At 41.3% G+C, this 14,156-nt stretch overlaps 1 protein-coding gene across 1 annotated transcript in view; it reads left to right on the forward strand.

Annotated features, from left to right (window-relative positions):
* Slc9a9 (solute carrier family 9 member A9) overlaps positions 1 to 14,156 on the forward strand; it is a 551,770-nt gene that overhangs the window by 137,976 nt on the left and 399,638 nt on the right. The gene's annotated exons all lie outside the window — the stretch shown is intronic.

Consider the following 14,156-nt stretch of genomic DNA (forward strand, 5'->3'; position numbering starts at 1 on the left):
TCTCTTAAAATTGTTTGCTGTGGAACTTTCTAAACATGTCAGGGAGAGGGAGCAGAGTAAAGATGATTGCCAGCCACCCTGTAGTAATCAAATATGAGCACAGGTTCTCCATCCACTCCTGTTTATTATGATGGTATTGCATTAAAGTAAGCATCAAGTATCATATTTGGCATGTAAACACCCTGAAACCGACCCTTGCTGCCATTATAAAGCTACAATTATTTGTGATCATAATTTAATAATATGAAACCTCCGGTCACTGTTTAAATATTCTCAGTTCACTTGTCTCTATTGCCATTATTGGTTTGGTAGTGGTTTATATGAAACATAGCCAAAGATGAGACGTAATTAGTTACGGTGTTCCCAAGTGCCCAGTGTTTCTTATGGTGAAAGCTAGAGGCTTAATCAGAATCGTGCTCAACCTTTTCCTGTCATGTTTACTGTAAAAATGATGCTGGGGAAACCACATCAGGAGGCAAATGATGATTGGTGATTCTGCTGTCAGCTTAATCCATCGCAGCCATGCGTTGCCACCCCAGCAAAGAGTGCCAGGATACACCAGAGGAGTGAAATGGGTCTCTTATATGTTGTAATGAAAGAGGAAGCTCACTGAGGGTGTGCAGGCCAGGTTTTGTGTCAGCCCGATAGAAGCTGGAGTCATCAGAGAGGAGGTGAATTGAGAAAAAAAATGTTTTCATAAGATTAAGCTATAGGCAGGGAAACCTATAGGACATTTTCTCAATTAGTGATTGATGGAGATGAGCCCAGCACATCGTTGGTAGGGCCACCTCTGGGCTACTGGTCCTGGGTTCTATAAGAAAGCAGGCTGAGCAAGTTCCACGAGGAACAAGTAAGTAAGCAGCACCCCTCCATGCCCTCTGCATCAGCTCCTGCCTCCCGGTTCCTGACCTGCTTGAGTTCCTGTCCTGATTTCCTTCAGTGATAAACAGCAATGTGGAAGTGTGAACCAAATAACCCCTTTCCTCCCCGAGTTGTTTTGGTCAGGGTGTTTCACCACAGCAATAGTAACCCAACCTAAGACAGCCGAGAACCACGTGATGTCTCAGGGTGTGAGAAGAGAAGGGCGGTGATGGGTCTTGCATTTCCATTTGTGATATTTAGGGTATCAGGATTTTGCTCTGGAGTAGATGTGTCAGGAAGTAAAAGTAATTCCATAATTATTCAATTCAGTCTTCTCTTAAAAGAGACAGACCAGAATAAGCCTAAATCTGTAACTGGTAAAGAAGCCCCATTTCCCTCTCCGTGGTTAGAATGGACAATGTTCTGTCAGTTTGGGCTTGGGTAATGCTCATTATTTAGAGATGATTTGGTAGTTCCTGTTTTCATTCTCCTCCACCCTGCTCCTTGCTCACAGAGTCACTAAGCCTGAGGTTGTTCTGTGGGACTGTTTATGTCCAACAGGGGAACACTAGACCTCGTGGATAGTGAAAGGTTTCTGTACCCTAATATTGAAGTAATCTAAATAAAACCAAATTTTTAAAATAAGGTTTAATCTGAGCAAAGCAACTCATGGGTGATGGGTGGGGGGAGGAATGTGTGTGAAGGGAGAAGAAACCATGTGGCAGGTCTAGGGGCCAGGTCTTAAATACCCTGTAGGCATGGTCCTGAGCATCTCACGGGGGTGGGGGGGGTGTGCACTGCTTGATAGACTTTCTCAAAGGGGCAGAGTCTGGAGTGGGTGGAGTGGGACCAGGTGGAGCTTCCACCTAAACAGATGGTAGCAGCCAACACCCCCTGACCAGCAGTGCTGGCATCAATGAGGTATACCTGCGCTCTCTCAGACTCAGTCTCAGAATTTAACAGTGAACCCAGCTACTTCCTAGGCACAGACATCTGACAAACTCTACAGACTTCAGATCCCTGTCTACCCATTGACTGCCCCAGTTCCCATGATGGTCACTCCTAATTCCAGTAGCCTCCTCAAATGAGTTTCACTGTTCAGTTACTTGAGCTCTCTGTGGTTTAATATAAACAAACAACAAGAACTGTTGACTGAGTTTTCTGTCCTGCCCAGTTCCTGTAGTCGTTAAGTCCCAAAGAAATCATACAGAGGTCTACATCAACTATAAACTGATTGGCCTAGTATCTCAGGCTTCTTATTAACTCTTATAACTTATATTAGCCCATAGTTCTTGTCTGTGTTAGCCACATGGCTTGGTACCTTTTTCAGTGAGGCAGTTACATCTTGTGTCTTCTGCATCTGGGTCACGACTGCAGACTGAAACTTTCCTCTTCGCAGAATTCTCCTGTTCTCATTGCCCTGTCTCTACTTCCTGCCTGGTTGCCCTGCCTATACTTCCTGCCTGACTACTGGCCAATCAGCATTTTATTAAAAGTAATACAAGTGACAGAATAAAAGACACAGAAAAAAATTATTTCCTCTAATTTACTCATTTCCCAAATAATGTGTTGCTTCGGTGGCATCCTCCATATGTTACTAGCATGACAAGTCTTTAATACACGTCTTTCTGAAGATGTGGGTTTTAACACGGCTGTTTTGTTTAATACAGGCTACTCTTTTTATACAATTAAAGCCCTCCATTTTCACAGGGTGGGGGAGGTCTTCATGTTTCTGTTGTATATTTTTAACATGGCTCTCATGGTCTTTGATAAACTTCTTGCATTTAGGTAGGTCTAAAGTTCCAGCCTTATCATCCATGACTTCTGTCCCTCAGTTTAAAAATAGTCATCTCTCCCAAAAGCCTTGGGTCTTTTAAGAGGAAAATTTAAGGACCACTTTTGCTACTGTTTTCACAACATTGGATAGGTCATTCTTTTAAGACCTCTGTGTTTAGGCAAAGTTATACAAAAAATTCCTTTTGATATTTTCAGCTCAGTTTCAGGATTATAGAGATTTTATTGGGATGCCATCAATTTTAATTTGCATTTTCTTCTGCTTCTTTTTCTGCCTCCTACTACATTAATATAATTTTTACTTGCTTAAAATATATATTCTCAAAATTATCTCACATACATTATTGCTAAAAATATAGCAACTGAAAAATGGCTTAAGATTTCATGTGGTTATTTTTAGCCTTTGAGTATATCCCAATTGGGATGCAGTTAAAAGTTGTTCTGTTTTAAACCACTTGAAATTACTCCAATGTGTGGCTCAGCCCAAGTCAATCACAATGATGTTCTTCTGCTTCACTGTGCTTTTTTGTTTTGTTCTAAGATTAGATTAAATATCCCAAGGATTCAGAAATAAAAAACCATCATGGGGGTGGGGAGCTTAGCTGCTAGCCCTGTCCCCTCTGGCCTGACTTTTTGGACATGTTGGTGGTTGTTGAATTACGTCTCCATCTTTAACATAAGCATATTTATGTTTCCATACCTGAAAACATGAACACCCTCTGGTCTACACTGTGCTACACCGACTCTTTGTCTTAGCTTTATTTAATTAGCAGTGCTTAAGACATTGACAGCATCTAAAGATCTTTCTTATTCCATTTTATAGCTACAGAATAGGCCACTATTTAGCCATTCTCCTATCAATGGGCATGCAAGAATGTTTTCTTGTTCTTTTAAATTAGCAATTGTGCTGCAATTAACAGTTTTTAAATTAACACAGCTTTTCATGTGTTTCCCATGTGTCTTTGGGAATGGTTTCTAGAAATAGATATTCCTAGATACTGAAATTCTCTCCTAAACTGTCGACCAGTTTGCGTCCGTGCTAGTGATCTATGGAGGTTTATTTTCCTCACAGACATGTTGAGGCAAATTCAGGATCGCCCATAGGCTAAGGGATTTACATCTCCCTGTGGTCTGCCCAAACCTTTCTCTTATTATGAGTGAGACTGAACATTTATTTACATGCCAAGGAGACATAAGGATATTTTTTTCAAACTCTGGTTTGGAACCCACAGTAAAGATGAGGGGATCAGAGATCCATGTGGTGTAAAGAGATAGACTGCTCTTCCCCAAGGGCGAGGGGCATCTTGGCTATTTTATGACTACTGAGAGATAGATTTACATTGCTGTTTCCAGAATGATTCCACACTACATCGCATGCCCCCAGGGAATTCCAGAGGTGACTTGGCAACAGCCTAAAGCATAAACTCAAGACGAAGGGTTTCATCCCTAGTGATTTTCCAGATAGTTAAGGCTATACTCTTCAGCTAAATATGAGCATTCAGCCTTTCAGCGCTGAGTCAAATTTCAGGTCACCTTTACCCAAACACGTGTGTTGTAAAGCATCATTTGTTCCCCGTCTCAACACTGAGCCTATCGCTACAACCTGAGTTTGTAGAATTCTGCCTGACTGGGTTGTCTCCAAGCACTTCTGAGGTGTGTTTTAGCTTTGTCCCTTCTGTTACTGGTGATGTTCCCAAGGTTCTGTTTCAACAACACAGAAAACAGACTGAAATGGTAGGAGGAGGGGATCCAGCCTCGGAAATGATTATTTACCTGCCTCATGTCAAATAGTTAAGTGGAAGAGGCCTTTAAAGTCTCACAGCGGCTTACAGGCAGGAGTGGAATGCAGAGAACCGAGTCCACCTTCTGGGTCTGGCATAGGCCAGCTGTGCAACTTCGGGTGGCTCTTCACTGCCTTAGACTGCACAGATTCTTGCAGGTGGTAGATCTGCAAGTCTCTTTCCTTCTCTCCTCCTGACTCTTCAGATGAAGACCCGACCTCTTCGTCCGTCCATAAACTGGAAAGTACCAACCACAGCCCGCACGCCCTTCCAGCTCTAGTGGCCCGTGATTCTTATTTCTGTGAGATTTCTTTGAAAATGAACTTTGGTTTTAAAGAAAATGCAAAATCAACCCAAAACCAGTCAGCTGGATAGTTTGGGGTTCTAACCCCACTCAGCAAATGCAGCTGTGATTTCACAGGACAGAAGCCTGCGGCATATAAGCAGAAGCCCTGGCTCCCTCTTCTTTATCGAGAGCTAATTGTTATATTAAACACATTGAACCCACTCTCTGCTAAATTGGTGTAATTTAAGATCTTCAATAACCTTAAAACACTTAGTTAATCTTACCCCACAATTATTCATTTATTGCCTAAATTCTCATGACTCACTACCTTATGAAAGAGAACCCGTGCTCTCCAGGCCTGACAGTTCTTGGCCTTCTTTAAATGAATCTTTCCGGGTTAGCTGCACCCTGAGCCAGGGTTATTACCTACTCCTAGGTATCTGCTCGAGAAGCATGTTTAGACCCGAATGCTTCCTGCCTGTTTCAGATTCTCTCCAGCTAGCTTCGGTTTACACCAGCTAGTAAAACTCCCAGTTTAGCTAGGAGGATTTGACCATAATTTGATGAATTTTATCTCGCTGATGAGGCGCTTGTTGCTGTGATGATCAATAGCTTGACCATGATTGGATACGCTGGGACAGACGGCTGGCTATGCAGGCTAGGCAGCAGGGTGCAGGAACATCTGCTCGATCCATGAGGCAGCTTTGCTTCATACACACCCGGAATAAGGAAATGAAAACATGGGGCAGAGACAAAGGCATTGACACACAGGAGTCAAAGGCTCCAACGTCGGGAATGAAGGTCTGACTTCATAATCCCGCTGTTAGATGGTCAGGCCCATAAGGGAACCCTCTGCTGCTCTCTCGCCTCCTGGCTTTTCCTTTTCTCTTGGGGTCATTTAGTAAATTGAGACTACCAAAGGTGATGATTTTGACTGAAATCTAAATGCCCGTTCAAGTGTGGTAGGTAAGACAAGAGAGGGCTCTTTAAGGCCCCTGAAGACATGTGGAACCCCAGCACAGCTTGCAGCCTTGGACGTGGCTGGTCCTGTCTTTGTCTCGCTTGTGCTGTGTCTCTTCTGCCTTCCTTAAGGTCTCTGTCCCAGTGTCACCTTTGAAGGAATGTTAGCTTTGCCCCACCTATTAAAAACCACACCTGCCTCTCGCCCTAGTCACCTCGAAAGCCTAGACCCTTGCTCCATTTATCTCAACAGTGTTTACCAGCACCAAACAGTTATTTTTATTGCTCTATCTAATTATTGATGATCTGTTCCCTAGGAAGGAAGGCTTTTTACCTATCTTTTAAAGCTAGGGCGTCTACTGTCTGGAACAGTGGGTTTTCAATAAATGAATTAATGAGTATTTTTGTGGAAGGAACTGTTAGAGCAGAGTCTGGAGCCTTGAGAAGAATCTCCTCCAAATTCGAAATGGGAAGCAGTCGAACATGCAGGTCACCACCAGTAATCAGATGTTTCATGGCCCTGGAAAGGACGGGGACATGAGGTTCAGGTCAAACTCAGTCTATAGACATGCTTGCTTCTGTTCTCTGAAAAGATACAGCCAACTAAAATGAAGACATGTGTCTTTCTTTTCTAGTCAAGTGGACAGAATTTCTTTCTCCCTGACATGTAGTCAGGTTGGTACTTTTCTGAGAAGAGCAAGCCATGGTTCATGGACTTGTGGAAATGTAATAATGATGTAGGCATTTTAAATCAGAAGTTACTCAAAGTAATAGTGTCCTTTAGGAAAAAAAAAAAGAAGAAGATTCCACACATTAGACCATGTATTAAGCAATCAACCAGAGAATTCTAGAAACTCATCCTGGCATTTGACAAGAGCAATACTTCCTGCAAGGTCCATAGAGAGCTGCCTGTTCAAGCATATGTGATCTGCGCCTCTTTGTGCTCCATCCACTTCTCTCTTTCTCCTTTGGATTAAAATATCTTCATTTCATGTGCTGCAGCTGCACTGGGGCTCAAATCCAGCTGCAGCACGTTGAGCTCCAGAAGTGTTATTTCCTAATGCAAAACTGGGGGGCGACTCTGACTTCATAGACTTGGCTGTTTCTCCCAGGAGAAGCACTCCAGGCTATTGTGAATTTGAGTCAAATTAACAAAGGTGGGGGCCGACAGTCCTTTCCGGTGGCTTGCAAAATATCCATGGCTACTAAACACTTAGACTTTAACAGTCTCAGTCAATATATACTATAAACATAAATACACCCTCTGTTTCAAAGTTTTAATATTAAAAGGTATCTTATTCATAATATTTTGCTGTTTCTGCAGTGCTGGAGAATCAACCCAGGGCCTTGAGCATCCTAGGCAGGAGCTCTGCCCCTGAAAGATCAAATTAATTTCATCTGTTTATCTTTACTTTTTTAAATATGACCACTAAAAATTTTAAATTATGTGTGTGGCTTACATTACATTATTGGATAGTGCTTCAATAGGGCAATGTCAAAGGGGAAGACTATAAGCCAAATACACAATCCTTAATTTTAAAAAAAAAATCACAATAATTTAAAGTTAAATAAAGAATCAGGCAGGCATACAGGTTGTGATGGTTTGAATAAGAATGGCCCCATAGGCTCATAGATTTGAAAGCTTGGTCATTAGGGAGTGGTACTAACAAAGATTAGGAGGTGTGGCTTTGTTAGAGGAAATGTGTCACTGGGGGTGGGATTTGGGATTTCAAATGCTGAACCCAGGCTCAGTGTCTCTCTCTGCCGGCTGCCTATGGATCTGTATATAGACTTCTTCTTCTTCTTCTTCTTCTTCTTCTTCTTCTTCTTCTTCTTCTTCTTCTTCTTCTTCTTCTTCTTCTTCTTCTTCTTCTTCTTTTTGCAATGCCATAACTGACTTTATTTTTTTTTCTCAAAGTTTATTAAAATACAAAAGTCTCCATTTCCGCCCCTCCTCCCAACCACCTCCCACTCCCCCTCCTCCCTCCCCTCCTCCCTCTCCATCCCCAAGAGCAGTCAGGGTCTCCCGCCCTGTGGGAAGTTCAAGCTCCTGTATATAGACTTCTCAAGCTACTTTTCCAGCACTGTGTCGTCCTGTGTGGCTCCATGCTTTCCACCATGATAATTATGGGCTGAACCTCTGATTGAAGAAAGCCCCCATCAAATGCTTTCTTTTTTTGTTGTTTTGTTTTTTTATTTGTTTTTTATTTATTTATAAAAGTTTATTAATTTATAAAAGTTTCCATTTCTGCCCCTCCTCCCAACACCCTCCCACTCCCCCCACTCCCTCTCCTCCTCCCTCTCCATCCCCAAGAGCAGTCAGGGTTTCCTGCCCCGTGGGAAGTTCAAGTTCCTCCCCTTCCCTCCAGGTCCAGGAAGGTGAGAATCCAAACAGACTGGATCCCAAAAATCCGGTATATGCAGAGGAAACAAATCCCAGTGCCATTGTCAATGACTTCTCAGAACATCCCCGTGCCAGGCACATTCAGAGAATCCGGCCACATTCAGAGAATCTGGTTGGATCACGTGCTCATTCAGTCCCAGGCCAACTGGCCTTGGTGAACTCTCATTAGATCAGTCCCCTTGTATCAGTGGGTGAATGCACTCCTCACGGTCCTGCCTTTCTTGTTCATGTTCTCCCTCCTTCTGCTCCTCATTTAGACCTTGGGGGCTCAGTCCAGTGCTGCAATGTGGGTCTCTGTCTCAATCTCCATCCATCAACGGGTGAAGGTTCCCTCTGATCTTGCCTTCCTTGCTCATGTTCTCTTTCCTTCTGCTTCTCGTTTGGACCTAGGGAGTTAAGTCCAGTGTTCCAATGTGGGTCTCTGTCTCTATCTCCATCCATTGCCAGATGAAGGTTCTATGGTAATATGCAAAATATTCATCAGTATGGTTATGGGCCAAGGCCGGTTCAGGCACCCTCTCCTCTGTCCAGAGAACAATCTGGGGATCTCTCCTTGCACCCGGGATCCCCTCTAGAATCAAGTCTCTTGTAAACCCTAAAATGACTCCCTTAGTTGAAATATATACTTCCCTGCTCCCATATCCATCCTTCCTCCCTCCCCCCATCCCAATCCCCCGAGCTTTCCCCATTCCTCCCCTACTCCCTTCTCTCTAACCCTCTCCCCTTCCAACAATGCCCCCACTCCCCCCTGCACCCAAGGTTGCCTGGCACTCTTGTCTACTTCCAATCTCCAGGAGGATAACTACATGATTTTCTTCAGGTTCACCTTCTTATTTAGTTTCTCTAGGATCATGAATAATAGGCTCAAAGACCTTTAATTATGGCTAGAATCCACTTATGAGTAAGTACATACCATATTCCTCTTTTTGGGTCTGGGTTACCTCACTCAGTAAAGCGTTTTCTATTTCCATCCATTTGCCTACAAAATTCAAGATGTCATTGTTTTTTACCGCTGAGTAAAACTCTAATGTATATATGTTCCACACCTTTTTTAACCATTCTTCTATTGAGGGGCACCTAGGCTGTTTCCATGTTTTGGCTATTACAAATAGTGTAACTATGAACATAGTTGAACAAATGCTTTTGTAGTATGATAGGGCATCTCTTGGGTATATTCCCAAGAGTGGAATTGCTGGGTCCTGAGGGAGGTTGAGAAACCGCCACACTGGTTTCCACAGTGGCTGCACAAGTTTGCATTCCCACCAAAAATGGATGAGTATTCCCCTCACTCCACATCCTCTCCAACAAAGGCTATCATTGGTGTTTTTGAGTTTGGCTATTCTGACAGGTGTAAGATGGTATCTCAAAGTTGTTTTGATTTGCATTTCCCTGATGGGTAAGGAGGTTGAGCTTGTCCTTAAGTGCCTTTTGGCCATTCGAAGTTCATCTGTTGTGAATTCTCTGTTCAGTACCCCATTTTTTAATTGGGTTAATTAGAGTTTTAGTGTCTAGTTCCTTGAGTTCTTTGTATATTTTGGAGATCAGACCTTTGTCTGATGAGGGGTTGGTGAAGATCTTCTCCCAGTCGGAAGGTAGTCTTTTTGTCTTACTGACAGTGTCCTTTGCTTTACAGAAGCTTCTCAGTTTCAGTAGGTCCCATTTATTCATTGTTTCTCTTATTGTCTGTGCTACTGGGGTTCTACCTAGGAAGTGGTCTCCTGTGCTCATGTCTTGTAAACTACTTCCCACTTTCTCTTCTATCAGGTTCAAAGTGGTCAGATTAATGTTGAGGTCTTTAATCCATTTGGACTTGAGTTTTGTGCATGGTGATAGATATGGATCTACTTTCATTCTTCTACAGGTTGACATCCAGTTATGCCAGCACCATTTGTTAAAGATGCTTTCCTTCTTCCAATGCATACCTTTAGCTCCCTTGTCGAAAATCAAGTGTTCATAAGTTTGTGGGTTAATATCTGGGTCTTCTATTCGATTCCATAGGTCGACTTCTCTGTTCTTACGCCAGTACCAAGCTGTTTTCAATACTGTAGCTCTGTAATAGAGTTTGAAGTCAGGGATGGTTATACCTCCAGAAGATCCTTTATTATATAAGATTGTTTTGGCTATCCTGGGTTTTTTGTTTTTCCATATAAAATTGATTATTATTCTCTCAAGGTCTGTGAAGAAGTTTGATGGGATTTGGATGGGAATTGCATTGAATCTATAGATTGCTTTTGGTAGAATTGCCATTTTTGCTATGTTGATCCTCCCAATCCAAGAGCAGGGGAGATCTTTCCATTTTCTGGTACCCTCCTCAATTTCTTTCTTCAAAGACTTAAAGTTCTTGTCAAATAGATCTTTCACTTCCTTGGTCAGAATTATCCCAAGATATTTTATGCTATTTGTGGCTATCATGAAAGGTGATGTTTCTCTGATTTCCCTCCCTGCTTCTTTGTCCTTTGTGTATAGGAGGGCGACTGATTTTTTGGAGTTGATCTTGTATCCTGCCACATTACTAAAGGTGTTTATCAGCTGTAGGAGTTCTTTGGTAGAGTTTTTGGGGTCGCTCATGTATGTTATCATATCGTCTGCAAATAACGAGAGTTTAACTTCTTCTTTTCCAATTCGAATCCCCTTGATCCCCTTTTGTTGTCGTATTGCTATTGATAGAACTTCAAGCACTATATTGAAGAGGTATGGGGAGAGTGGACAGCCTTGTCGTGTTCCTGATTTAAATGGAATGGCTTTGAGTTTCTCTCCATTCAGTTTGATGTTAGCTGTCGGCTTGCTGTAAATAGCTTTTATTATATTTATGTATGATCCTTGTATCCGCAATCTCTTCAACATCTTTATCATAAAGGGATGCTGAATTTTGTCAAATGCTTTTTCAGCATCTAATGAAATGATTGTATGGTTTTTTTCTTTCAGTTTATTTATGTGATGGATTACATTGATAGATTTGCATATGTTGAACCAGCCCTGCATCTCTGGGATGAAGCCTACTTGATCATAATGGATAATTTTTCTAATGTGTTCTTGGATTCGGTTTGCCAGGATTTTGTTGAGAATTTTTGCGTCGATGTTCATGAGTGAGATTGGCCTGTAATTCTCTTTCTTTGTTGTGTTTTTATGTGGTTTTGGTATCAGGGTAACTGTAGCTTCATAAAAAGAGTTTGGCAATGACTCTTCTGTTTCTATATTGTGAAATACCTTAAGGAGTATAGCTATCAGCTCTTCTTGGAAGTTCTGGTAGAATTCTCCATTGAAACCATCTGGCCCTGGGCTTTTTTTGGTTGGGAGGTTTTTGATAACAGCTTCTAATTCTTTGCGACTAACAGGTCTATTTAGATTATTCACCTGGTCTTGATTTAACTTTGGTAAATGGTATTTATCTAAAAACCAGTCCATTTCTTGTACATTTTCCAACTTTGTGGCATATAAACTTTCTTAGTAAGATGTAATGATTCTCTGAATTTCCTCTGTGTCTGTTGTTATGTCCCCCTTTTCATTTCTGATCTTATTAATTTGAGTGTTCTCTCTCTGCCACTTGATTAGCTTGGCTAGGGGTTTGTCAATCTTGTTGATTTTTTCCAAGAACCAACTTTTTGTTTCGTTGATTCTTTGGATTGTTTTCTGTGTTTCTATTTTGTTGGTTTCAGCCCTCAGTTTGATTATTTCCAGTCTTCTACTCCTCCTGGGTGAGTCTGCTTCTTTTTTTTTCCAGAGCTTTCAGGTATGCTGTTAAGTCTCCAATGTGTGCTTTCTCCATTTTCTTTAATTGGGCACTTAGTGCTATGAACTTTCCTCTTAGCACTGCTTTCATTGTGTCCCATAGGTTTGAGTATGTTAAATTTAAGGAAGACTTTAATTTCTTTCTTAATTTCTTCCTTGACCCAGGGATGATTCAGCAGTTGACTGTTCAACTTCCACGCATTTGTAGGCTTTCTGGTGTTTGAATTGTTATTGAATTCTAACTTTATTCCATGGTGATCTGACAAGACACAGGTGGTTACTAATATTTTTTTATGTCTGTGGAAGTTTGCTTTGTTACCAAGAATGTGGTCAATTTTTCGAGAAGATTCCATGAGCTGCAGAGAAGAAGGTATATTCTTTCCTATTTGGGTGGAATGTTCTATAGATGTCTGTTAAGTCCTTTTGATTCATTACCTTTAGTAATTCTCTTATTTCTCTGTTGAGTTTCTGTCTGATTGACCTGTCCATTGGTGAGAGAGGTGTGTTGAAGTCTCCTACTATTAGTGTGTGTGGTTTGATGACTGCCTTAAGTTCTAAAAGTTTTTCTTTTACATAAGTGGGTGCTTTTATATTAGGGGCATAGATATTCAAGATTGAGACTTCCTCCTGATAAATTGTTCCTGTTATGAGTATGAAATGTCCATCTCCATCTCTTCTGATTGATTTTAGTTTGAAGTCAATTTTGTTAGATATTAGAATGGCCACACCCGCTTGTTTCTTAGGTCTGTTTGCTTGGAAAACCTGTTCCCAACCCTTTACTCTGAGTAGATGCCTATCTTTGTGGTTGAGGTGTGTTTCTTGTAAACAGCAGAATGTTGGATCCTGTTTTTGTATCCAATCTCTTAGTCTGTGCCTTTTTATAGGTGAGTTGAGTCCATTAATATTAAGTGATATTAATGACCAGTGGTTGTTGATTCTGGTTATTATTTTGTGTGTGTGTATGTAGTAGAGTTTGTGTGTTTCTCTTCTTTGAGTTGTGGTTGTGAAGGGTCGCTAGATGTCTGGGTTATTGTAGGCAGTGTTGGCAGTGTTGGATTCCTTGGGTTGTGATCTTCCTTCTAGTACTTTCAGTAAGGCTGGATTTGTGGCTATGAATTGTTTAAATTTATTTTTATCCTGGAATACTTTGTTTTCTCCATTGATAGTGAATGATAGCTTGGCTGGGTATAGTAATCTGGGTTTGCATTCATGGTCCCTTAGTTTCTGCAGTACCTCTATCCATGACCTTCTGGCTTTCATGGTTTCCATAGAGAATTCCGTTGTAAGCCTGATAGGTTTACCTTTATAAGTTACTTGACCTTTTTCCTTTGCAGCTCTTAATATTCTTTCTTTAATCTGTATGTTTTGTGTTTTGATTATTATATGGCGAGGGGATTTTTTTTTTGATCAAGTCTATTCGGTGTTCTGTATGCTTCTTGAACCTTCATAGGAATATCATTCTTTAGGTTGGGAAAGTTTTCTTCTATAATTTTGTTGAATATATTTTCTGGGCCTTTGATCTGCAATCATCTCCTTCTTCAATCCCTATTATTCTTAGATTTGTTTTTTTTTATTGTGTCCCAGATTTCTTGAATGTTTTGTGATGAGAATTTGGTTTATTTGCCGTTTTCTTTGATCAGAGCATTTATTTTCTCTATGGTATCTTCAGAATCTGAGATTCGTTCTTCTATCTCTTGTATTCTATTGGTTATGCTTGATTCTGTAGTCTCCGTTCGTTTACCTAGGTTTTCCATATCCAGCCGGTTCTCGGTTTGTGTTTTCTTCATTGCCTCCATTTCATTTTTCAATTCTTGAACTGTTTCCTTTACCTGTTTGATTGTTTTTTCTTGGTTTCCCAGAATTTCATTTACGGATTTACTCATTTCTTCAAAATTTTTGTTATACTTCTCATCCATTTCTTTACTCATTTCTTCAAACTTTTTGTTATACTTCTCATCCAATTCTTTAAGGGAGTTCTTCATATCTTGTTTAAGGGACTCTATTGCTTTCATAATGGCACTTTTTTCCACTTCTTCTGGATTAAGGTGTTCAAGTCCTTCTATTGTAGGGTCATTGGGATCTGGTGTTTTCATGTTGTTTTTCAGATTGTTGGAGGAGGTCTTGCCTTGGCGTCTGCCCATCTCTTCCTTCAACTGCTCTCTATTGCATCTTCTGGTACCGGGTCAGGTTCCCTTGTTGGGCAGGGACTTCACTGACAGAAGACCTACCTTTCCTCAGGCAGGCTATTGAAACACAGGCACTCCCTCCTTCCGGGTTGCACCTACAGCCCAGGCCCAGTGCACTAGGCAGCTGAGCTGGGGAAATTTTATGACCCCAGGGG

This window comes from Myodes glareolus, chromosome 4, assembly GCF_982192425.1.
Source record: "Myodes glareolus chromosome 4, mMyoGla1.1, whole genome shotgun sequence".
NCBI lineage: Eukaryota > Metazoa > Chordata > Mammalia > Rodentia > Cricetidae > Myodes > Myodes glareolus.